Consider the following 25,661-nt stretch of genomic DNA (forward strand, 5'->3'; position numbering starts at 1 on the left):
GCATAAATATCAAAACCAATGCCCATCAAGAACAGACAGAGAGTAAGTTCTCTGTGTGGGTATGTGGATTTCCAGTCTCAAAATACGGCGTGTTCATGTTGGCTAATGGTATGGTCCTCACTGAAAGCAACTAATATATCAAAAAGGAGTTTTTAAGATTGGATTTTAAGAACCTAAAATGAAGCAAAGTAAAGAGTATGATGCATTGGGAAGAAACCAGGACATTTTGCCAATCTCATACCTCAAACTTCCAGCAATGGCTAACTTAAGGGAAGATATGAGGAGTCCACACAGTGCAATTTTCCTTTTGATGCATTGCAGGAAGCAAGCGGAAAAAAGAAGACTCTGAACCTCCCCAGTAATTGACATGCCCTGGGAAAGGTGAGAAACTCATTATTTCAGTCCTGCATCCAGCCATGGATCAGCCTGCTTTCGCAAGAGTATGCAACCTTGCCTCTCTGTTTCTTTCTTTGAGCCAGCTGAGTAATTGCAGGGCAGCATCTCTGAAGGGTGAGTTCTGGGGAGAATTGTAATCGGTAAGAAAGACTCTGGGGAAGGGTTATAGAAGAGATGTCTTTTTGGATGCTAACTATAAAAACAAACCCAGGTGGCTGTGAGGAGGAAAATGTGTAGGTTTTTCACTAACCAGGTTAGTAAGCTTCAGATCATTTAAAACATCTAACCCTACGTCTCCTGGTTGTGACTGACCCACTCTGAAGAGAGGAACAAAAAAAACTCAAGGATTAACTTGACATATCAGTGTATTTCCCCAACTAGGCTTCTTGGAGGATTTGAGTCCAAGAAGAAGTATTACAGGATGGGAGAGAGTTACTCTGAGAAGAATGGATCATCGTGAAGGCTTTGGAGTAGAGTCGATGGTTTGTGCACATCAGAAAGGCAAGAAATAGAGCAACAGGCAGTTGAGTGTTACTGCTTGGATGTGGCAAGAGATTAAGCTAGAGAGTCAGAAGTCTGATTAGCTATCATACTTATAGTTACCGAAGAGTACAGATATGTTTGTTTGCGTATGTGACACAAGTATGTGTGCATACACAAGTAAGCATAGCTCCCATAAATCTTTACTCTTGCTCTCACTTTCTGTTGCATCCAAGTCACTCCAACAGAAGAATTGCAGGATTTACTTACTCTTTGGCATCTTTTTCATAGCTCCTTGCATAATGCTTTGCCTGCAGTGGGCTCTCCATCAAGATATGTTTACTAACACTGTGACCAAAATGTTTCCAAGCAGTTTGGATTTCAACTCTGGGGACAATAATGCAGTTGGCATACATAGGCACACCTAACTGCTAAAGAAAAATCAGAGTTCTTGACCACTCCAATCAGAAACACAATTAGCCAAGAAACCTGACTTGACTCCTACCGTGGGCCAGGGATGTAGCTACGCTCCTTGCATCAATATTGCATTTCCCATCCATTAGTCCATCATTTGGAAGATCACCTGACTTGTTTGTAGAAGCAAATGAATACATTTGGATAATAAGGAAAGAATTTACTCTAAGGGCAAAAAGGAAAAGGTATGAAAGTTTGATACAACGATGGCAATCCATGTTTGGAGGGAGCAGAAGTGTTTGTGAATACAGCGTGAACATATGATGTGTAGATATAAATGGGTGTTACTATTACAGTCAACCTAGTTTTCTCTAATAGAGTGCTGTGCACTGGGACAGCTGAATTACATCTATCAATGTAATCAAAACCTTTAAGAAAATTATATTATGATAATATTTCTGCCATGTCACATATGCCTTTCCATGGAGAAGTTAATTCCCAAAAGGCCTCCACTGATTTATTCTTTAAGTAAAGGTGGCAGGATAAATAAGATTGTAATGTTAACAGCTGGTTCAGAGTTCTCCTTAGGGAGAAAACTATCTTTGTTTAGGAAAACACCTTGATATTCTGCTTTGGATATGTGAACCCTAAGGGCATGTTCTGGAAGGATCCTGGAAGAAAAAAAGATAAATTTCTCTGTTTAAAAATTTAATAGGACTTTAAAAGAAAACAAGAAGTAAGAGAGGACAGAAAACCGGATCTTACCGCCTCTGAAGAAGAGAAAGAGAGAGAAAACAAAGCAACATTAGGTAGGAAGCTAGAGATGTTGGAAGTCTGTGATTACTGAGAAATTCCTGGTGGGAAGAACAGGTCTATCTAATATTCAGTATTAATAGTTTAGGGATAATTGCTGCTATATAACACTCTTCTATTGCCCCAAATCTCGGTAAAGTCTTCTGCACCTACAAATATCTTGTGTGGATGGCATTTTGGAGAAATCCCAGATGGATATTTCACCTTTAGTTTAGCACAGGGCAGGGTCATGAACAAATATAGGATGTGAGAACTCACTGGACCAAGAGTTCAGCAGGAAGAGGAATTCAGCACCAGAAGCAACCATGAGAATGTCAGCCACTGCAATCGTGCCAAGAACCCCAGACTCATCATGTAGGAAGAGGGATTCTTGCAATTTTAAGTAAATCTTGAAAGATGGTGCAACCTTAACTGATATTGAGATGTACTAATATTTGTTATTTAGGGCAAGAGCTGGTACTAGACTGGGTAATTTCTATTTAGCTCTTTAGACAATCACTATTAAAAAAAAGTGAGAAGGAGAAGAAGAGAAATACAAGAACATGCAGAAAAGTAAAAGAACAGTAAAGCTGTTATCACTGAGCCCAAGTGTAAGGGCTGATGAGATAGAGGTTGGAAAAAATAGACTCCAAATAACATGTGCTGGGAACACCCACAGATGTCTACATTCACAGTCTCCTTTCTGGGACTACATTCACGTAATTCAGAGCAATTCAAAGGTCTTTACAAGCTCAGCTTACATTAAATAGTCTTCACTTGTCTGCCAATAGAAGGAACATATCAGGCATAAAGATTTTAAAAGGTAAAAACTGTATTGCTCTGTTGACGTGAATAATCCATAACCAATCTATAAATCAAAATTGAGGTGAGTTTATTATGAGCCAGATCTGAGGACCATATAACCTGGGAGAGTCCTTTCACAAAGGAATGGAGCACTCCAGACAAGCAGGAGGGTACAGAGTGGTTATATACCATCAAAGAGTGTGTATCACATATAATTGGAATGTCCCTTTTACAATAGTCATGTGGTTGCCTAGCACAGTAATTCACACAGCAATTGATGAACACAGCAGGTAGGTGGTCTGTGGCCTCGAGCTGGGTGGTCACAGCAGGTCAGCAATGAAGCCCTAGCCTAGGGAGACATGCTCATCCTTAAGGAAATGCCAATGTGGGGGAAGTTACATCTTTCTTTATCTTAAAGGGCATTGTTCTTGTCTTTGGGACATAGTAAATACTTAAAGCAGATATACAATGCATGCTCAACGGCCACGTCAGCCCCTTTTGGAAAAACAAGATCAGGCCAAATTAGTTTTAACCAAATGGCTTCCTCACATACCCCAATATATCCTCTTGCTTGCCATTTATTTATCAGCTCTGATCCTTGCACGCAGTCAGTCATAAAAAAGGAGGTAAATTCTAAATCATTGCTAAAACAAAGTAAGGGCAAATTAGAAGCGTGAGTCAAGTTCTTCTTGATATGTTTAGTTGTTGACATTAAGTTCTTCCATCAAATCTTTTTAGTCATGGTCACAATCAGATTTTTAATAAAAATGTTGATAATAAAGAGAAAGTGAAAATATAGAATTGACATGGACCATGAACACGTCAAGGAATCGTTCCCATATATAGCATTGTCCATCATGCACTTCTAGCCATTTATGTAAAAAGTAGTTCTACAGAATTGCAGCCTCAGATTAAAAAGAATTAATTCCACTGCACTAAGCATGATTGGAATATACCTGGAATATTACACTCAGACAATATTTTAAGCACATTAAGAAAAACACTAATGTTATTTGACACAACCTCTCATAATAGTAGTTACCATTCACTGGGTATTTTATGCTGCACTAAGCACTTTTCATGTGCTATTACAATTAATTCTTACAAAAAAATCACATGGTAGTTACCATTCTTATTTATATCTTACAAATGAGGAAACTGAGGCTTAGAGCAGTGCAGAGGAGTTTAGCTGCCTATCCAAGATCACACAGCTATCAAGTAGCAGGCAGAAGCTTGGGGTCTTTATATGAATCTGTGAATCACCTGGTTTTACTTAAAAATGGGTGTCAGCTTAATGCGTCTTTTTTGAGGGTTTCTTTCTAGATTCTCTCACTCATTCTGGCTTTATCTAGATCCCTTATTCCTATGTGTAGATTGTCAATGATGCTTTAGGGGAGGACGACTTTTCCTCTACCCACTCTAGGTCCTTCTGGCCAGGCTAAGAATTAAATTGACATCAGAGAATAATAGGAGAAAATCAGACAAAGCTTTATAACGTGTATACATGGGAGACGCTCAGGAAAACTGAGCAACTCACCAAAATGGTGGAAGCTCTCACCTTAAATACCATCTTCAGCTTAAGACAAAGGAAGATGTGGGGGGTGGTGGTTTGGGGCTTCAAAGGGGAAGAAGGCAATTTACATGGAGATGGAAAAGCAAATGTTTGGTAAACAGAATTTTGATAAGAGTGGGTTTAGCAAGGACCCTCACAGCCTAGTGATGCCCAGAGTTATCTACGGTGATAGCCTGTCCTGGGGGCAGGCCTTTATTTTAAATTTCTTTTAGGCACTTAGAGGGAAGGTCAATACTTCTTTCAGAGTCTTTTGTTCTTAAAAAATAATCAAGGCAGGGCAAATAGATACATTTTGGGGTGGCCAATTCTGACTCCCCCACAATGCATTTGACTTTTCCTCCCACCTTAGTTCATTTCTTGAACCTGACAGATTCACCTACATGGTTATGACTCTTTGGGCTATGGCTTGTACTTATCTTTGCTCTCCTCTCTTAGCTTTTCAGAATTCATAAAAAATATACTGAAAATTTATTACGTACAAGATATTACTACTAAAGTAGCAAATAAAGTAATAAGTAAAGTACCAAATAAAGTACTAAAGTAGTAAATAAAGTAAAGATATAACTACTACTAAAAGAAAACAGTAGCTATAATTTAGTTCTATATTCTAGACAGACATTTAGTCTTTCTATTGGGGGGGTTTGTTCTAAAACTTATGAGACAGAAGACAAATTGAGATTTGGATGGTATAATCCACCACGTAGGAGAGATCTAACCACTTGAGTCTCTGCATATGATGTTTATGAGGCAAATCCTAGCCTAGCTAGTCATGGACATGTATGCATTAACGCTGACATTCTGAAAGTCCTAGCATCCTAGAGTTCTACCGTTGTCACCTGTTTGTACTTAGACACGTGACAATTACCTTGGCCTTGTCTGGGCATCCTAGCATAGTTTAAATCCTAGACCTGTGTGAGGATATAGAAAGATCTCATTCTTTCAGCAACAGAAGCAGCTTTATTCCCCCTTGTACTGGATCGTTCTATTGTCAAGTTGGTCAAGTTGAGAAATATGTTTCCAGAATTCCCCTCTCTGTATGGTATTGGATTTTACTTGGCAAGATGAGAGAGACAGAAAAAAAAAAAACTGGGAGAGATTTGAGATTTAATCAGTTGCCATTACTCTTGGAAGGTCTTCATGATTGGATAAAGTGACAGAGAGTTGCCAGTTGCAGATGTTCCTGGTGATTTCCTGTTTGTCCTTGACCTATATCCCTGTAGATCCAGCTCTTCATCTTGACTGCTGGATGTTCTAACCAACAATGTCCCCAGGACCACCAACACATGCTTAATTGAGGACCACCAGAGGTGGTAGCTACACAGAGGCAAGAACGTCCAATATCTCTCTCTACAAATGTCCCTTTCCTAATCCCACTTCTGTGACTGGACTCGTCTGGCTTCTCAGGCTCTCTATTGTATGCTCCAACCTGTCGTCCTGCACCAGTGCTTCAGCAGAACTGCTTAAAGATGCTTTTGCTCGTCCTCCAAGTCACTGTTCCAGACTTGCACTTCCCCAGCTCCTCCAGAAATTAGGTAAGATCTAACTTTTGTAATAATTAATTCTGAACATTCAAAAGGTTCTTAAGATTCAAAAATTCTTATCATTCAGGGTTCTGCTTCTTTGACTGAACCCTGGCTAATTAAGACTCTTAGAAGTGAGGTGTTTTCATCTCAAAAACCTACAACATGCGGCAATGGCTTGGAAATTGGTGGCAGATGGAGGCTGGAAAGGCAGCAAGAAATCTATTAGGAAAGGCTGGGAAAATGGCCAAGGCATTCTGGAGGCTGGAGAAAGGCTGACCCATATTATGTCGCAGAGAAAAAATTATCAAAAGACTTGCCCACAATAATGTGAAAGTCAGAAAACGTACCTCATGAACTTGAAGACCTGCTATCTCCATCTCTACACAGGATGTTGAAAGTGACACTTGGCTTCTTCTAGTTGTATACGACAAGATATGGAAAGGCAGAGATGGGTTAAAGAAGGAATCATCTGTCGGCAAGCAGAATTTAGAGGAAATATAGAAAGGCCAGGACTTATTGGACTGAAAAATAAAACTGTCTTTCATTCTAAGTATTGCCGGCCAGTAAGAAATTCTCAAGGTGAGTCAATGCCTGGGGCCAAAGATCAAATCAAGGGTTTATCTCCAAGACCTCTTGTGAAGACCTCTGAAAGATTTAAGGCCATGTCACCAATGTAGACCTGGACAATTTGTAGAAGGACCAGCCTTCCAGCTCAAAGACTTGTGAGAAATAATATCGTCATATTTTTAAGACACTAACAGTTTTGGGGTGATTTGGTACACAGCTCACAAATTCAAGAGTTATCTCTAATTAATTTCCTTAAAATAGTACATTTTAAATCAAAGTCGACTCAATACATAAATCTAAACGTGAGCAGCATGACTCTCCTTTTCCCTTTACTCCAGATAAGTTAAATAATTAAGTTTTCATTAAGATATTACTCATATTATAATTTGTAATCCAATTTCTGACACCATTACACTTTACACATTACACAATACAAATTCTTCATGACGATATGCTTCTTACAGATAAGACATATTTTCATTGTAACGGAAGCTTTCTAGAGGTAGTGTACCGGGGTTGAATCCATCATCGTTGGACACGATAGTCTGAAAACAACTGCTTGATATTGAACAAGTTTCTGAATTTCTCTGAGCTTCAGTTTCCTCATCTCTATAAACAATGTCTGTTTCTCAGGATGTTGTGAAGAATAAATGAGGTAATTCCTGGCGTATAGTAATGCCTAAGACATGTCAGCTATTATTAGTTCCAAGACAATGATTTACACTCAAGAGTGGGGGTCAAGTGGGAGCAAACTTCAAGCCAGGTTCAGAAGAAGAGCCCAGTTCTGGCCTTGGACAAAAGAAGGGATATTTAGTTGCAAATTCATTGCTGATCTCACAGAAGCAATCCAGAGGGTAGGTCGACTTGCTAATGGGGTATTCTCCCTCCCCCAGGCATCCAGCGAAAGGGATATAATTACTGTTAATATAGAAAATTATCAGATATGTTTACTGTGGTCTGAACTAAAGACGTGAAACATCCAATGATTATTTGTCCTGGCCTTATGTGGGCTGATGTGAGAAACGGGGGGAAAAATCAGGAACAATTTTCATCATTACCTCTCAGCTATTTCTCATTTTTAATAAATATGTATTTTTGTTTTTCAAATTTTCCCAGTTTGCTTTTCTTATGCCTTCACATTTTTTTAGATTGTTTCTTTTTTTAGAAATGTAGCTATTTACCTGAAATCTTAACATTTATTCATTGTTGGATTATTCATTTAACATTTATTAAATGCTTCCTATGTTCCTATCACGATGTTAGATGTGGAAATACAACAGGTAACAAGAAAGACATGGTTCTTGTTCTCTGGGAATTTTCAGTTTAGTTGGAAAAGCAGAGGAATGAACCGGAGATTATACAATGTTGCAAGTATTGCAATAAGGGAATTATATTGCTATTGAAGCGCAAAGAAAAAGCATATGCCCTCTAAAGGGTGAGGAAGAGCCAAGCAAAGAAGATAAGATGCAGTGAAAAGGAAATAGACAAGAAAACACCAGAGGCAAGGAAGCATAGCACATCTGACACGTAGGGGAGGAAGGGGCCTCTGGGTGGCCAAAGAAGCAACTGAAGACATTCCTGAAGACTAAACCACAAAAAGCCTATAAACCTTGTTATGAAGCCCTCTTTTTACCTGGAGGGGAATGTGGACCTCCTAATGGGTTTTGAGCAGAGTAATGCTATAAAACAATGAGAGACTTATATCTTTAAATAATCACCGGTGGGGGGAGGGGGGAGTGGAGAACGGTTTGGAGGAGAAGTAGAAGAAAAACTCTAGGGGCTGGGAGCTCTTCTAAGAATCTGCCTCGGGATCTAAGGGAGGGACCTACACTGGGTGGAGACACAGAAAGGTGGATGGGTAAGTGAGTTATTCATAATGTAGATACCTACTGTGGAGCTCGTTACTTAATTAGATGTGAGGCGTCATAAAGACAGAAACATCAAATTTCAGGCTTGAGCCACTATACAAATAGTGACATCCTTTCATGAGATAGGGAATATAGCAATATTAGAGGAGATACAGGTGTCCAGGATACATATGATGATTAATTTACTTTTGCTGAGGAAGATTCGCCCTGAGCTAACATCTGTTGCCAAACCTCCTCTTTTTTTTTTTTTTGTTTTGCTTGAGGGAGATTAGCCCTGAGCTAACATCTGTGCCAATCTTCCTCTATTTTTTTGTATGTGGGACACCTACACAACACGGCTGGTGAGTGGAGTAGGTCCATGCCCAGGATCCGAACTTGAGAACCTGGGGTACCAAAGTGAAGCATGCAGAACTTGAACCACTCGGCCACAGGGCCAGGCCCATGACGATTAACTTACTTTTGACCCTGAGGACATCTGAGTTTCCATGCCCAGCATGCAATTGATTATAAAGGTCTGGCTTTCAGGGAGAGATATGGCCACTAGAAGTGGAAAACATTTAATCAGTTATCCAGATGTTTTCTTCTGCTGATCAACTATTTTAAAATTGGCATTAGAGAGCCCATGTATCTGGATATAAACTTTTTCTCTTCTTGCACGAGTTATGTAATTCAAAGCCTGTAGCCCTCACATACAAATATAGGCACCACTTCAGATTTCCAGCTGATGAGTCAATAGTTTCATTTATCACCTACTTAACCTGTGCATTTCTCTCAGAAACAGAATATATATGGAGATTTTCAAATTAATCCAAAAAGAAAAAAACCTTTATTGCTTATTTCTTAAACTTGATGTGTTCTAAATAATGGGTGAATGAATTGTTTGAGCAAGTTCCTTCTCAATCGGCAAAACTTTTTGTTCATCATTGTTCATCACCTGGTATTGGACTCAGTTTGGAATACCATTACAGAAAATGCAAATGGAAAGTGATCAGTGCTACCTAAAAGATAGGAGGTGTGTTTTTCTAATAACTGAAGCTTTGCTGCAATCAAGCTGGCAGTTTATTTCTCATGATGCGATTATTATGCAAAGGCAAACTGCAGGTGAAGAAAATTGGCTGACTGTTATATTTCTGCAGCAGAGGTACTTTTCATTAATGAGGAAGGTTCATTATTTGTGTTTAAAATGAATTATTTCCACAAATAAATAGCAAAGAGTACCATCTAAGTGGATGTGAAATGAGAAGCTTTGGGGATGATTTAAAGAGGGGAGAAGAGAATTCACCCATGTTCATGGTTAGGAGTCAAAGTGGCGTAGGAGGGAGCCTTGATCAGCAAAATTCTATAGCTGTTTCAATGCCTCTGTTAGTTTTCAAAATACTTGAAAAGGAAAAAAATAGCATATATTCGATTAGTAGATGTAATTTAGACATATAGCCTTTGATTTGAATTCCTGGGAGTTTGTTCTGCCCCCGCAGCTATCAAATCATTGGATTGGGTCTCTCAGTCAGCCTCTGGAAAAGTCTAAGGGTGGCATTTGGAAACACAAGTGCCTCATGTCAAAACCTAACTTATTTGTCTTAGCAGGCACAGCAAGTGTAGGAGCTTAGAAGTCATTCTCGCAAATGATTAATCACAATTCTCTCCTTGAAAATTCACCTAAAGTAAATTTCCAGAATTCTTTTCGATGAAAGCTGTTTAAATAATGGTTGTTTACAGCTAAAGAAATATTTATGGTCATAGGCTTGAGAAAAGAAGTGGAAAAAAGTGGAGAAGATGAAAGAGGGATTAAGAAAGTGGTGATGTCAGTGAAAGGCAATGAATTTATGAGACACACATTCCTTGAGGCTTGGCTTACCTTTCCACAAATATCAAGGATGTTCCAGATAATGGCAGAACTCTTTTATGAACTGTAGGACAAGTTTAAGCCCTTCAAATACTGTTTGGAGTCCTCGTCTAGGAAGATGGAAGTCATGATCACGGTAAAATGTATAATTGTGCACACTCCAGCTGTGTAATTGTAGGTAAAATACTTAACTTCTCTGAGTCAATTTCCTCATCTTAAAAATTGAAACAGTGGGGCTGGACCCATGGCGTAGTGGTTAAGTTCATGCTCTCTGCTTCAGCGGCCTGGGGTCGGCAGGTTCAGGGCAGACCTACACACCACTCATCAAACCATGCTTTGTTAGCATCCCACATACACAGTAGAGGAAGTTGGGCATGGATGTTAGCTCAGGGCCAATCTTACTCACCAAAAAAAAAAGGAACTAGTAATGCCCACATCACAGGGTTATTGCCTGTATTAAGTTAGACCATTTTGTCCACACTTCTTAAACTGGTGTGGTAGGCTACGTGCTCGACACTACTGAAAGCCACCAAATAACATGGCACATCCCTCAATGGTCAATAATTTGAAACACACGTGAAACATATATAGTTGGAGTAAAATTCAAGATGAAGCCTAAGACTACAGATACTTTAGGCTTGCTGTGACCTTGTCAGACTACACATAAACCCTTCCCAAAACTCTAGGGATGTGCAATAATTATTCTTTTTTATTCTTCTTTATTAGGGTAATTTTAGGTAGAAAAAATGAGGAGCAATGCTCTATGGATATCTGGTACATAGGAGACCTTCCATAAATATTTTAAATAATAATAAAAGCTAAGTTACTGGGAGCTAAATATTCAGTACATGGTAAGTATATATAAGTATACTTACTGTGTATTCCTTATTTCATTGAGCCTTTATAATAACGTATGAGGTGAGTACGATTATCATCACTGCTTGAGAGATGAAGAAATGAGAAAAAAAGGATAAAATAATGTGCTTATGTCCCGGCAACTAATGAAAAAGGATTCCAGGAAAGCCAGGATTCAAACTCCGGCCATCTGACTCCTAAATTTATACACTTAATGACTGTGTTGTACTAAAAAGTAGAATTACGAGTCCACAAACTGCTAGGAATCAGGGATTCATGTAATGGTCTGAACATCTTCAGGAACGAAGTAAGCCTAGGAAACAACACAGCAACATTCACAACCCAGAAATTGTCCTATGAGAATGATACTGCAAGACGAAGGTCACTGCTGGGACTCCTTCCTGCCTCGCTCAAGGCCACTTATGAGAATATTTTAAAGCTTTCTCTACTTTTCTGTCCTTTATGTACTGAATCCTTGGAAGACAGATATGATTATCCGAGCCAGAGTTATACACCTGAATCTTGGCTTTCAGGATGCAGAAAGAGCGGTTTTCATCCTTTGGGATTCAGTCAAAGGAAGCTGAATCCTACCTCCTATTGAATCACATAATTTCTATTATTTCTCTAAAATAGGAAGGAGCATTTGATGTTGAGGACTTAAAAAAATCTGCAAATTTTTCCACCTAACATGATGAAAATATTCTTTGTATAGCTAAATGGAGACCCATTTGTTTCCCAAGGTAGACAATCCAAGTCTTCAAGTCGGTATTATCACATAAGGTACATTCGTTCTCTGGTTCTTTCACACCTCCCTCAAATATTCTGCAACATCTAGACCTACTTTTTGTAGTATGGTAGCCATTAGTCATGTGAGGCTAGCACTTAAACATTTGAAATGAGGCTGGGATGAATCAAAGGGAATTATAAATATAAAATATACAATGGATTTTTGAAGACATGTATGTTAAAATGGTAATATTTTAAATGTATTTAACTTTAATTAAGTAAAGTACATTATTAGTTGTAATTTGACCTATTACTTTTTACTTTTTTAATGTGCATATTGAAATTTTAAAGTTGTGTATGTGAGTCATGTGATAGCTGTATTGGACAGCGCTGCTTCAGACTAAATGGAATAGCTAACACAAGCACTAACACCACCACGTCCTACACGTTATATTTGGAGAGGAAGGCAGGAAAATAGGGAAATTACTTAAAATATATAAGTGTATATGCTACATCTACCAATGATCATGGAGAAGTACCTGGTTTAAACTAACATTCCCACAGAGAATGACTATGTATGTTGGATAACACGCATAGAGGAACAGACTACAAGCATCAGTGAAAAACTCAAGTGGCAGCGTCTTGAAAAGCCAAGATCTTAGAGAGAAGTAAAATGTGTTGAGATGAACTCAATATTCTCCTGGCAATTTTCCCTGAAGGCAATTGCCAGCTCCTAAATTGCAAATGTACAGAGTAAGATACAGAAAAGAACCAGAAAGCAGCTGCTAAGAAGGTAAGATGACAAGCAGAGAATGTAGAGATCTTTAAAAATTGTCTCCTGATGCTAGAGACACTTGAGTCACCATGTACATTAGATCCCCAGAAATTATTCATCTGACAGCTGGAAGTTTGCACCCTTTGATCAATATCTCCCCATTTCTCCCATAATCCAGCCCCTGACAACCACCAATCTTTGTTTCTATAAGTTTGTCTTTATTTAGATTTCACATATAAGATCATACAGAATCTGTCTTTGTCTGTCTGAATTATTTCACTTAGCATAATGTCTCCAAGGTTCATCCATGTTGTCACAAATGATAGGATTTCCCTTTTTTAATGGCTGAATAACATTCCATTGAGTATATGTACCACTTTTCTTTATCCATTCATCTATCAATAGACACAGGTTGTTTCCATGTCTTGGCTGTTGTGATTAATGCTGCAGTGAACATGGGAAGCAGATAGCTCTTCGAGATAGTGAATTCATCTTGAAAGACTTCTTTTTAATATTTTCTTGTAGTTCAGGTTTTCTAGTATTGAATTCTTTCAGCTTTTGCATGTCTAAAAAAGTGGTCATTTCAATTTTATATTTGAAAGTTATTTTTTTCTGGGTTAAGAATTCTAGTTTGATACTTTCTTTCAGTACATTAAATTACATTCATTTGCTCCACTGTATTGTGACTTGCTTATTTCTGAGAAAAATCTTCTGTATTTCCTACCTTTGTTCCTCTACATAATGTCTTTTTCCCTTTGGCTTCTTTTAGAATTTTCTCTTTATTACTCTTATAAGCAATTTGACTATTATATGCTTTGGTGTTTTCTGCATGTTTCTTGTGCTTTTTGTAACTGTGGCTTCACATTTTTCATCATAGTTTGGAAATTTTCAGCCATTATTTTTTCACAATTTTTTTCTCTCAGACTCCCTCACTCCCAACTCCTACACAAAACAAGCCAAAGGTTTGTGTTTATTTTCCAATTTGAATAAAATAAAAATTTAAAGTGAAAATGAAAAATGAAGGGAACATGACTCTTCCCTTCCCACGTCTTTCTTGGAAGCCAGACAACTTCCACTTCCTCCCACCACCCTCACCCTACCCAGGGCACCCAGGCACCGGGGCTGGTGTAGCAACCTGGTAAGAATTTAGAAGACCTGGGTCTTATCCTAGATTTGCACTTAAAAGCAGTCCTTAATTTCCTGGAGCTTCATTCTCTATCTCCAAAAGAGGGAGTTGGGCAGGTTGATGCTTTCCATCTCTAGCTCAAAAGTAGAATCCGATCCTAAAGTTGATTTATTTAAACTGGAAACAGCAACCATTTTTTAAAATCATCAATTAACATGCTTAGGAATCCACTCTGCCCAGCAGATCCAGTGGTTATAATGGATTTTTAGTTATTCTTTCAGTCTAGTGACAACATCTAATAATCCTCTAGGTCTGTGTGCCTCACTTTGACTAGTGTACAGTTTCCCAAATAAGTATTTGCTTGTTCCTTTGCATAAGGCTACTTCCACAGACGTACTTGTGATGTTATTTTAAAGGTCCTTCATGAAGGATGTGCACTTATACCTTAATTTGAGACTCAGGTCTTAGATTTGGAGAAGGGCCATAATTCTCTAAATTGGTAACTCAAAACAAGCCTCTCTTCAAGTTGGGTGGTTGTCCATCGTCCATGTCAATTAGGACCTTAGTAGGTTGCCTACATAATTAGCTCCTGGGAATGCTGTAATCATTAATCATCAAGAAACCTCTCTGAGGACCATATTCAGACTACCACATAGTCTCAGTTGGCTATTTTGGTAACATGCACAATTTGCCCTAGCCAGTTAAATGCCGTGTCATGCTCTCAGCCATCTCAGAATCCTCCTATCTCCAGTAGAAGTAGGGACCCTATTTTAATTGTACTGTCTCCTGCCTCCCACCTGCGCAGGGATGCGTCTCTTACCAACGTAGATCTCAAAATCGTGAGAAAGGGAGGGATCAGGACCTCCTAACAGAACTTAAGTGGTGGGTACATGGTGATTCAAGCATGATAAGTGTATCCCAGCCTTCCTTTCTCTCAAAGTCTTTGTAATTCATCTGGTAGATTATTCCAGGGGAATTTCTATAATTCCAACTTCATTTAGGATGGGCCATCATCAAATCACACTTTCTATCATTTAGAACCACAGCATCAAATTCAGAATCTCTGATAAATTCATCAGCTATCAATAAATTCATCCAGATCCTTGGTTGAGTCCTAGAAATTCATTCCCACATGCATTACAGAAATTTTTACTAATAAAATTTAGCAAACTTTTATATATTTTATATATTTTTGTATATATACCTTTTCCTTTCTGAGCTTAAATTTGTAATTTGTTTTTCAGATCATGTTGACATTTCCCTCCAACTAAAATATAAGCCACAAAAAAATAGGGCCTTTGTCCTATTCATTACTATATGAAGGTGGTATTTAATGAATGAAATAATAAGTGAATATTTTGATTTGCAGGTCTGGAAATAATGGAAACTGGTAGAACAAAAAGAGAATTGAGTCCTCCTACAGGTACAATCCCTTAGGGGAGAGACATTGCAATGTGTTCGCACTTTGTGGAACTTACATGCTAGCTTCTCTTTGTATTGAATCCTAGGTGACAGCCAGGATTGTAAAAGAATAAGTATAATATAGCTTTTCTTATTACTAGAGATTGCTCAGTCATTATATTCATCAGTTTTACTCCCAATAGCTCTTGCTTTCTGTGAGAAATAGATTAAACAATAATTTTTCTAATAAAATATAGCACTATAAGTTTCTAAATAAATGCGATATTGGCATTCAGAGCAATAGATCTAAAAAATTAAAGTGACTTATTCTTAAGCAAGTGCTTTCCTGTTGAGAATTTCCATAAATAAGTTTTCTGATACGTACTCCGAGATAAGTAGTGTACATTGAACAACTTCATGTCATACATTAAGATGATCCTTTTAGCTCTTTCTCTTGCCCTGCAAGATGCTGCAATTTTCCCCAAAGCTAAGATCTGCAGAAAGTAAGCCTTGACCTCATTTAGTCAGTTGCTGTATATTTTAAATTGGAGCTTCTCAGATGAAAGAAATTGCAAAGTTTCTATTTTCCCTCACAGCTCTTTTCCTAAATTAAATTAAAACTGAACTGTAAAGAATAATGCTTTCACTGCCCCCTTTTCTACAAAATAGAAGCATATGCTATTGAACTGGGAGAAGGCTAACCAACAAGCCAGATCTGAGTCAGTCTCTTACACCTTTGCTCTGCACATTGCCTGGGCTTGTCCTAGCTGTTTGGTAGTAAAAGGGAATTAATCTTTAATTTCTCTTCATCTAAAACCAGAAGGTACTCTGGTGCCCTAGTCTACCATTCTTTCCTTACATCAGATAAATAGGAGAACTTGTATTGTAAATTAAGCAGTGTTTGCCCCTGGAGCCCCTCTCTGGAAACTCCTCTGTTTAGAAGAAGATAGATAGTATCTTCAAACGCATCATTCTCCATGAAATTCCTTTTCGAATCTGAGCAATCTTCCCTGTGATTTCTCCTCAGCTAAATTGCTTTTAATTACATTTCTGTTTGCTTTTCATCTCATCCTCTGAGTTAAATTTAGTATTAATACGATGTGTCTCAGCAAGCTATGTAGTTTTATTACTTTTCCAATCTGGATTTTTTTAACAGAGAGAAATTTTAACGGCCCAGATGTCTTCCTACCTTCATCCCCATCAATGAACATTTGAAACCTGGCTTGAATATATAAAATAGTGTAGGAACATTCAGAAAAGTTTCCCACATTAGCTAAAAGTTAACACATTTAAAGCTGGTATTAAAATAAAAAGTGCTTCCCAAAATAGATGATACCTGAAAAAAAAAAAAAAAGGTGACTTTTAACATCCAAAACAAGCAGTTAATTTGGAATGTTTAGTGCGAATTAACTCAAGCTTTTTGGGGAGGAAAAAGGGAGTGTTAGTTTTTCTTGCTGTGTAACAAAGTATGTCCTGCAAATGTATCAACATAAAATGACCCTTCACAGTTCTGTAGGTCAGAAGTAGGACTTGATATAGCTAGTTGTCTTTTCAGTGCATCACAAAGCTAAACTCACCATGTTATAGGACTGGTTTCCTTTCTAGAGGCTTTGGGGGGAAGTCTGGCTCCAAGTTCATTCTCGTTGTCGGTAGAATTCAGTTCCTTCCGTCTGTAAGACTGAGGTCCCTGTTTCCTTGCTGGCTGTCATCGAGGGCTGTTTTCGGCTCGTAGTGGCCTCCCACATTCGTTCTTTGCTATGTGGTCTCCTCTATCTTCAAGTCAGCAAGTGCGCATTGAATCCTTCCTGTGCTTTGAATCTCTCACTTCCTCTGTCTTTGTTTGTTTAAAAAGCTAACATAATCAGATAAGGTCCACTTGGACAACCTCCCTATCTTAAAACTAACTGATTCGGGAACTTCATTACCTCTGCAGAAATCCCTTTTGACATATAATATAACACAACTATGGAAATGATATCTGCTAATCTATACGGTTTCCACCCACACTCAAGAAGAGATTATTCAAGATCGAGGGTCATTGGAAGTCATCTTAGAATTCTGCCTACCACAGGGGACAATGAATAAATTTGACAAAACCTACTGAAAATTACCCCTTTTGAATAATTGTTTTTTAGGTAATGCCGCAGTGATTATTTAATATAAAGCATTATTGGATGATATGGAAATTTACACAACTATTGAATACCAAAGTGAAGTTTTAGTTTTAAAGGTAGTAGGAATAAAAATCAAAGTCATGAAAATGTTTATAGGTGTGTTGCCACAATGGTTCTCAAGAATCAGCTTCTTCTTAATTTTTTTCTTATAAAATGTTGCAGTCTGTTTAAATCACACTAGTTTCAGCAGTCGCATATAGAAATAAAGACCTTGACAGCTAAGTAGTTAATGAATGCAATAGAATTTTCAGCACCTTGTCATTTACTGCCATCTCTGCCACCACCTCCTCACTCCAGGGGATTAGCTATTTGAAGAAGGGTCAAAGGGCCTGGAATGGTGTTGGAGCTTGCATGTGAAATGACACCATCTTGACTCATTGCTAACTGTGCCAGAAAAGAATAAATAGGCAGAAGTAGCCAGCAGTTCAAAATAATAAATTTGAAAAAGAAAGCAATATGTGATAAGTGTAATCATGTCAATAAAGATGCAAAAACACTTTGCTCTAGCACTATAAAATTCATTGGAAAGAGTGAGAAAATAATTTACAGGCAAATTAGAAATGCCCCTACATAAATTTCTAATTTTATTTAAAAAATTTATCCTCCCAATTGCACTTTTTTTGTTTTTTCATTTTGACACTTTAGTGACAAGGTGTTTCAGTCTTTTCCAATGCCATTTTGTATGAGAATATTTTGAATTCTTCCTCCTATTTCTCAATACATTTGAATTACTATGTCATGAGAATCTGATATCAATCTGAAATTCCTCATTTGAATAAAATAACACAGACATCACCACAGGCAGTTGCCACTACAGAAATGAAACTGAAATCAATGATATTCCTTATACAGCCTCTTATATTTCTTAGGATGTGTTCGTAAACAGTTGCTAATGCAAGGATTTTTATCTTATGAATTATTAGTCATTTACCAAGTAGCAAAAAATATTTATAAATAGTCTCCTGGATTTAAAAACATTTTCTCTTTTGCATCAGGAATTGGTTTCTTTCCTCCTTGGACTCCTGGGAAACGGCTCAACAGCCTGAGGTTGTTGGTAGTTAGTTCTTAGTCAGGCACTATACTACTAGCTGCCACTGAGTATTATTATGTACCAGGAAATGCGTGCAAAGCTTTCCTCCCAAAGGCCATAAAAGTGTTATTCTGATCGAACAGGTGAAAAACAGATTTTGCCCAAAGTAGTAAGTAGCAGAGTAGAAATTACCTAATTTTAGGACCCTTTAAATCCTTAACACTAACCAATTAGGTAGAGAACACGAAGGCCCAAAACAGAAGAAAAAAATAAGATCAACTCGTCTATGTCAATATGGCAGTCATCATTCTTTTTTAGTGAAAACGTTTTAAGCTTTTCAATCACCACTCATTGTCCACTTGTGCCACATTTCTTTTTCTTCTTCAAAAATATTTTGGGTTTGTTTTAAAACTCCTGACTCACTAAATACAGTATATTTCAGATCTTAGAACAGAAAAGTCCTTCTAAAGTAATCAACATATGAAAATTGTTCCTTAAAATAGGATTAGAGCATTCTACAACCAAGGGACACAACAATTAATCTCTGTGGCAGCTGGATATCATGCAAAGAGAACAGTGACCATGAAATAAGATTTGAAAAGAGGTGGGAATGACCTGCGTGCATTGTGAAGAGTCCTACAAGCCAACAGATTGCACTTGGGGTCTCTTTAGGGTCAAGGAAAGATTAATGAAGATGCAGATAAGGAGGATGCCTTTTAGCAGGTAAAATGTTTATAAAAGTAATATCAGGGGCTGGCCCTGTGGCCGAGTGGTTAAGTTTGTGCTCTCCGCTTTGTTGGCCTAGGGTTTCACTGGTTCGGATCCTGGGCACAGACGTGGCACCGCTCATCGGGCCATGCTGAGGTAGTGTCCCATATGCCACAACTAGAGGGACCCACAAGTAAAAGTATACAGCTATCTACTGGGGGCATTTGGGGAGAAAAAGCAAAAAAAAAAAGATTGGCAAATTGTTAGCTCAGGTGCCAATCCTTAAAAAAAAAAAAAAAAAGGAATATCATGATGGAAAGGCTGCAAAAAACAGCTATGAAAGCCAGGAAGGTAGTTGAAGGGAAATTTGAGATTTGGAAATTTTTAACAGTTTGATCCTAGAGTAAATTGTCTAAAATAACTTTCAATATACTGAAAAGAATCAATAAGGGGGCCAACCTGGTAGCGCAGTGGTTGGGTGTGCATGTTCCTCTTCTGCGGCCGGGGGTTTGCCTGTTCAGATCCCAGGTGCGGACATGGCACTGCTTGGCAAGCCATGCTGTGGTAGGCGTCCCACATATAGAGTGGAGGAAGATGGGCATGGATGTTGGCTCAGGGCCAGTCTGCCTCAGCAAGAAGAGGAGGATTGGCGGTGGATATTAGCTCAGGGAAAATCTTCCTCAAAAAAAAAAAAAAAAAAAAGAGTCAATAAGTTTCTCAAATGGGTATTGAATAAATGTGTGAATGAATGGTATATGTTTCCTATTCCTAAAATGAGTTAGTAATTTGACCATGGCTATTTGGATAGCACTGAAGAGCAGAATACTACAACTGTCAAGAACAAGTGTTCCATGGATACAGAAAACAGATTGGTGGTTACCAGAGGGGAACGTGGTTGGGGGAGAGTGAAAGGGGTAAAGAGGCACGTATGTGTGGTGATGGATGGAAACTAGACTTTTGGTGGTGAATAAGATGCTGTCTATACAGAAGTCAAAATATAATGATGTACACCTGAAATTCACACAATGTTATAAACCAGTATGACCTCAATAAAATAATTTTAAAAAGTAAAACAAGAAGAAAAAAAGAACAAGAGTTTGGCTTCTTGAGTTAGGATACCATTACTAGTATAAACCATCTTTTGTGTTGTAAAAGAAATAGTCTCTTTCCATTAAGAATATTTGCATCGTTCATAAAAACCTTGCGTATGAATTTTCATACGTATATTTGATTTTCAAATTCTTGTCTTTTAAGTGTAGCTTTTGCTAAATTAGCTTGCTCATGTACAACCAAGTAATAAAAACACATGAGAACCTTAAGAAATAGGAAAAAACAATCATAAACATTAAAATTCATTTATACATGTCTAGATTTTCTTTGTAGTTTGTCTTTTAGAAATTTAGAATCCAAATTTTCCTGGCCTCGAGTATCAGTTAGAGTTTGGCCTCTGCTTCAATCATGGGCTGATGATGGTCATGATTATTATTATTTTACCATTTTATTCCAAGAAAGATTTAGGTAACTCCTTTAGGATAACAAAATACTGTATTTTATGGCAGAAACCTCTACACGACTTTGCTTGTCTAGCTCTCTGTGGACCTTAGCCTACAGTCATACAGAATGTGATAGATTTAATGAGGAGAAATCCTGGAGTCTCAGTGATCTCCCTTTTTACATTGACTTGTTTTCAAATAAAATAAAATATTACCAAGGTTGTTTTTTTTTTAAAATAAGAACCCACTTGTGGAATAAAGTACAATGTTTCATATTACTCATTAGCACATGTAGAAATTCACAATAACAATTCTTTCCAAAGAAGGCAAATCCATTCTATTTCTACTCCTGTTTCTCTTTGAATCAGCAACCTTCTTGTAAGACTTATTAATCAAGCAGCTGTCCATGAGTTCACAGTATGATGATGATTTTCTATGCAATACAAAAGATAAGGACTTTTATTAACTCTAAAAGACTCCTTTTCAAGTTAAATTGTAGTACAAAACTGAAATACCTGATATGTAGTTATATAACTATTTTTCAGCATATGTTGTGCGTTATAATTTGGAAGAAGGCCTGGATCTCTATGTAATAATAGAGTCTTTTGTATGTAACTATATACAACTTTAGAGGAAGAAGTTTTAGCAAAATATTTTCAATTGCCACTTGTCTTGCCTTTACTCACTTAATTTCAATGAATAACAGAAATGTTAACTAGAAAGTTAAGAAAGTAGCATATAGACAATTCTTTCAAGGCAATTCCATATTTAGTCAATAAAATTAAATAAAATTTTAAAGATTTTTTGAAACTCAGTATTGGCAACGATGTAGGGAAATGAATAGTGACATCATGTATCACACATTGTTGGTAGAAATATTTTTTCAGCTTAACAACATTTAAAACAGTAAAAGGATGTATGGATTTTACCCTACAATTTCATCCTAGAGAAATATTTGCACCTGTGAATTTAAATATAATACATATAAGGCAGATCATTGTAGCACTGTTTGCAACTTATAAAAAGCTATAAGAATTTATCAAAAGAGCAAATATTTTAAAAAGTATCCTGTGTCTATACAAGTAAATACCTTGTATTCATAAAGAAATATGTAAATACTGTGCAATCATTGTAAGGGAAAAGGTATACCTATTAGCATTGATGTGAAAAGTTTTTCAAGTGAATGTTGAGTGAATACAAGCAAGACACAGAAAAGAATGCATAGCATGATCTCATTGGCTTAAAATATTGCACCTGCACTTGTTTGTAAATATGGAGAATGAAGACAGTAAGAATCATACTAAGCAGGACCCAATGGCCATCTCTGATGTGGGATTTGGACAGGAGAAAAAGGAAGATGAGGAATTTCACTTGTCGTCTTACACACTTCTATATTGTTTGACTTTTTATAACTAGAATGAATGCCTTTTGTAGTTTTAAAAAGGATGTATGGTAACTATATATATAGTTTCTATATGTAGTTTCTAATTGTGAATGGTGAAGTTTATGGATTTAATAGGGCCCTGAGACTGATTTCATTTGGCTTTGTGATTAAGTACTGATGGTTTTACATTAGTAGTGTCACTGAGCTGTTTTACTCTCCTCTCTCAGCCACAGTTTATGTGAAGAACTAACTTGACTGGTCAATTATATGATTTTTTTTTCAAATGATGTGGTGTTTGTACTGAATGATATTCATCAAAAATCAGGAGATTCAAATAAGCAATACATATAGTTTGTTTTCAGATTGCTGTAAGTGTTTCAAAATTTAAAATTATTAGAACAAACAATAGTTTTGAATATTATCAAAATTACAATTGCTTGGGTAGGATTTGTAAAAAAAAACATTACAGAATTGTCCCTTAATGTAAGATCAAGCAATTATTTAGTGAAATAATCAAACCACATGGGTTCAGGCTTTAGTTTTATCTTATACAATATTTGCATTAAGTTCTTTAAAACTAGTTTTCAGATATATTCACTTCCGTTTACTCATAGGAAAGCACAGTACTGGGCACATTGTAGACCCTGAATAAATATTTCTTGATTTATTCATTGTTATTGACCGTCAATAGGAAACTGCCTTCTTGACATGCTTTGTATTAATGAAAAACCTATTTCATTAGAGAAAGAAAAGACATTATGTTCAAAATAATAAAATAAAAGCCTCTGTCTGTGTTAAGACATACGATCATGAAAATAATGACTTAGATGATTTATTCTGTCCTCTCCTAACCATGTCTCTCCTAACTATGACTTAGAGCTCAATAAGCATTAAATAAGCAGTAGGCCAGGACTTTATATCATCAAGGTCTCATGTCTCTTTTCTGCTTATAATTCGTAAATTTTTATTGACTTCCTGTTGTCAGCCATAAAGGTCAAAATCTTTGGCATATCAATCAGAGTGGATTCATGATGTGGACCTGCCAAACACTTCAGCTCACTTCACATCCACACCATGCTAGCAGCCTTCTACCCTGGTGCATTGCTAGATTATTCCCCTAAGTAATAGGGTACCAGAAAATTGAAATCCACATCCACGCCCATCCAACTCTACATCCCCCAAATGATAAAAGATTCATTTGGACGAATATATCCAGAATTTTGCCTTCAGAAAATCTAGAAAGAAGTTATTTTAATTTCAGCATGGATGTATATCTTGTATCATTTAAAAAAAATAACATGTTATTTTGCATTTCCTTCTAGGAGTCTTCATCTAGCCCTGCCACACTGATTTCATATGTGTTTTTCTCTCTTCTTGAAATCATTCTTCCTGATTCATTTCACCGCATCTCACCTTACCCAGGCTGTTCTTCGTCCTACAATTTGCCTGGCTGACTGTGATTCATTCACCAAGACACAGCTGCTGGCATCATACTTTCTGCCAGGAAGACTTTCCTGATATCATCCTCAGGTTAGTTGTCCTTTCTTTGTGCTCTCATATGTGCATCATGAACATGACAACTCTTATTACATATACTCACTCTATTGTAACCATTTATTTATATGCCTCTCTCTTCATTAAACATGAGCTGGTTTATTGAATAAATGAATGAATGATTGCATGAACAACTGAGTGGGAGAATATTTATTTCGATTTTTTGCTTCAAATTCTTAAAAGGAATCATTTTTCAAATTTTTACGTGTATATAATATGTACTGTTCATACAATAAAGTGCTAGCTGATGAACTAAAGAACCAAATAGAATAAATTATGTTCACCCATCTAGTAGAAGGCTATTAATTTATCTTTTTGAAAGTGCCATTGAAGAGAACAAAATTGCCAAAAGGAAGAGTGGCATTGAACAATGCTCACCACTAAGCAGCCTTTATTTAATTGGCATTTAAGGCATTTTCAAAGGATGCTTGGTCAAAGAGATATATAGTAGCCTTATGCTGAGCACTATTTAATTATTTCAGTCCTCATCTGTCACATTAGCACTCTCCTGTCTCATTTTCAGTGCCCCCAAAGCAATGCAGTTGATAGATTATGGAAAATAAATCTAGTGTGGAAATACTGATAATTTGCTCAAGGTCAAAAAAAAAAAACAGGCAAGAGTAATTTGCAACAACTAAATTGCTAGATGTAGTGCTCTGGCTTGCTGCTCTGCAAAACGTGGGGGGGGGGACTTGACAAGAGTCAAGACTCTTTAGAAAAATATGCAAATCAAAAATTTACCACCTTTCTAAATCCTTTTAATCCATCAGTTAATCTCAACAATGACCTACTTTTCAGAACATTGAATATGCTTGGCTACCTAATCACATTATCTCACTTCTCTCCTGCAAACTTTGAAGTGGGAAAGATATATGTACAAATGAAAACATTGATAAAGCACAGCTGCCTGTCATATTTCCAATCTTCTTAGGAAAACAAGTGATTTATAGCATGATGAGATCAAATCTTCCTCCATAGCATGCTAATGGCTATATTTTAAAACTCAGTTAGCATAACTCATGCAATAGCCCAGGCTGATGATATTAATGCCAGATCTTTGGACAAATTTGGTTAATGTGAAAGCAGAGGAGAAAGATGATCTCATTTTGGAAACAACAATAAAAATGATGCTGTTCACTAAGGAATTGAGACCATGAGGCTTTAGTGTGATATCTTTGTGCTTGTCTTCTATCAGCCAACTTTCAACTGTAAAATACATTAAAAATTCACTTATGGAGACTATAGGTCAGAATTGTTATGAAGGGGTGCTTTGCAGAGAAAAGTTCATCACACGGTTGGCTTGTTCTTGCCTTTACATCCGGAAGTGTTTATTGAAGGCCTACTATGTTGATAGTATTATACATGAGGCTATAAAAAGACTGAAAATAAGAAAGAACATATCTTGCCTTCAAGGATTAGTAAGTGGGAAATACAAGATCTATAAACATATTTTTTTTAACACATATTTATGTGTGTGTATGTTAAATATAAACATATGCATACTGTTAAATAAATGATCTGGTGGTGATTATCTTAGTTCAAGTTCCCTAGATTCAGAAGCTAGTATATAGATTTTTATTCAAGTAATTTATTGGGGAGCACTATTAGAAGAAAGGAGGTGGTGGAAGCACGATAGAACGGGGAAAAGAAAGTCTCAGATGGAGACTAGTTTCAGTCTGATCACCTGGGCAAGGTTTGGAACAAAGATTGCGCTGCAGAATTGTTCCCACTTTGAGACAACAGAGGCAAGCTTTTGTATTCCATGCCAGTCAGTCACGGGCCAAGCTCAGCCTTCAGGGATGTGGGAGTGGTCTACAGTGCCTCTTGGGCCAAACTCCCATTTGGCTGAAGGCAAATCTCTAACAAAGTAGTATTTGCTGGATACTCATCGGTCAACACAACAGTAGAGAATGGGTACACTGGCTGTTAAGGGGGATCAGAGTGGGGTACCAACAGTGTCAATTATGGTTCACCACTTCTGCCACTCAGATTTACTTGCTTTTCACATTAAGTTCACTCCATCAAGGCACAGCTTCTTTGAACTATTTGTGGGTCACAATTTCTGGGAAAACTTTCACGAGGAAATTTACTTGGACAAACTACAAACTCTGCTGCTGCAATTGGTCCTTAGGCCATAACTGATACTATTCATTACGTTGGTCATCCATCATGCAT

General features: G+C 37.2%; 1 long non-coding RNA gene across 1 annotated transcript in view; it reads left to right on the forward strand.

Moving 5' to 3' along the window:
• Positions 1–336: 336 nt before the first annotated feature.
• LOC103562414 (uncharacterized) overlaps positions 337–25,661 on the forward strand; it is a 31,181-nt gene continuing 5,856 nt past the window's right edge. Inside the window, exons 1-2 of the long non-coding RNA XR_011534776.1 lie at positions 337–5,991; positions 23,355–23,462. This is a non-coding gene — a long non-coding RNA (uncharacterized lncRNA). The remainder of the gene's footprint in view (positions 5,992–23,354; positions 23,463–25,661) is intronic.

This window comes from Equus przewalskii, chromosome 29, assembly GCF_037783145.1.
Source record: "Equus przewalskii isolate Varuska chromosome 29, EquPr2, whole genome shotgun sequence".
NCBI lineage: Eukaryota > Metazoa > Chordata > Mammalia > Perissodactyla > Equidae > Equus > Equus przewalskii.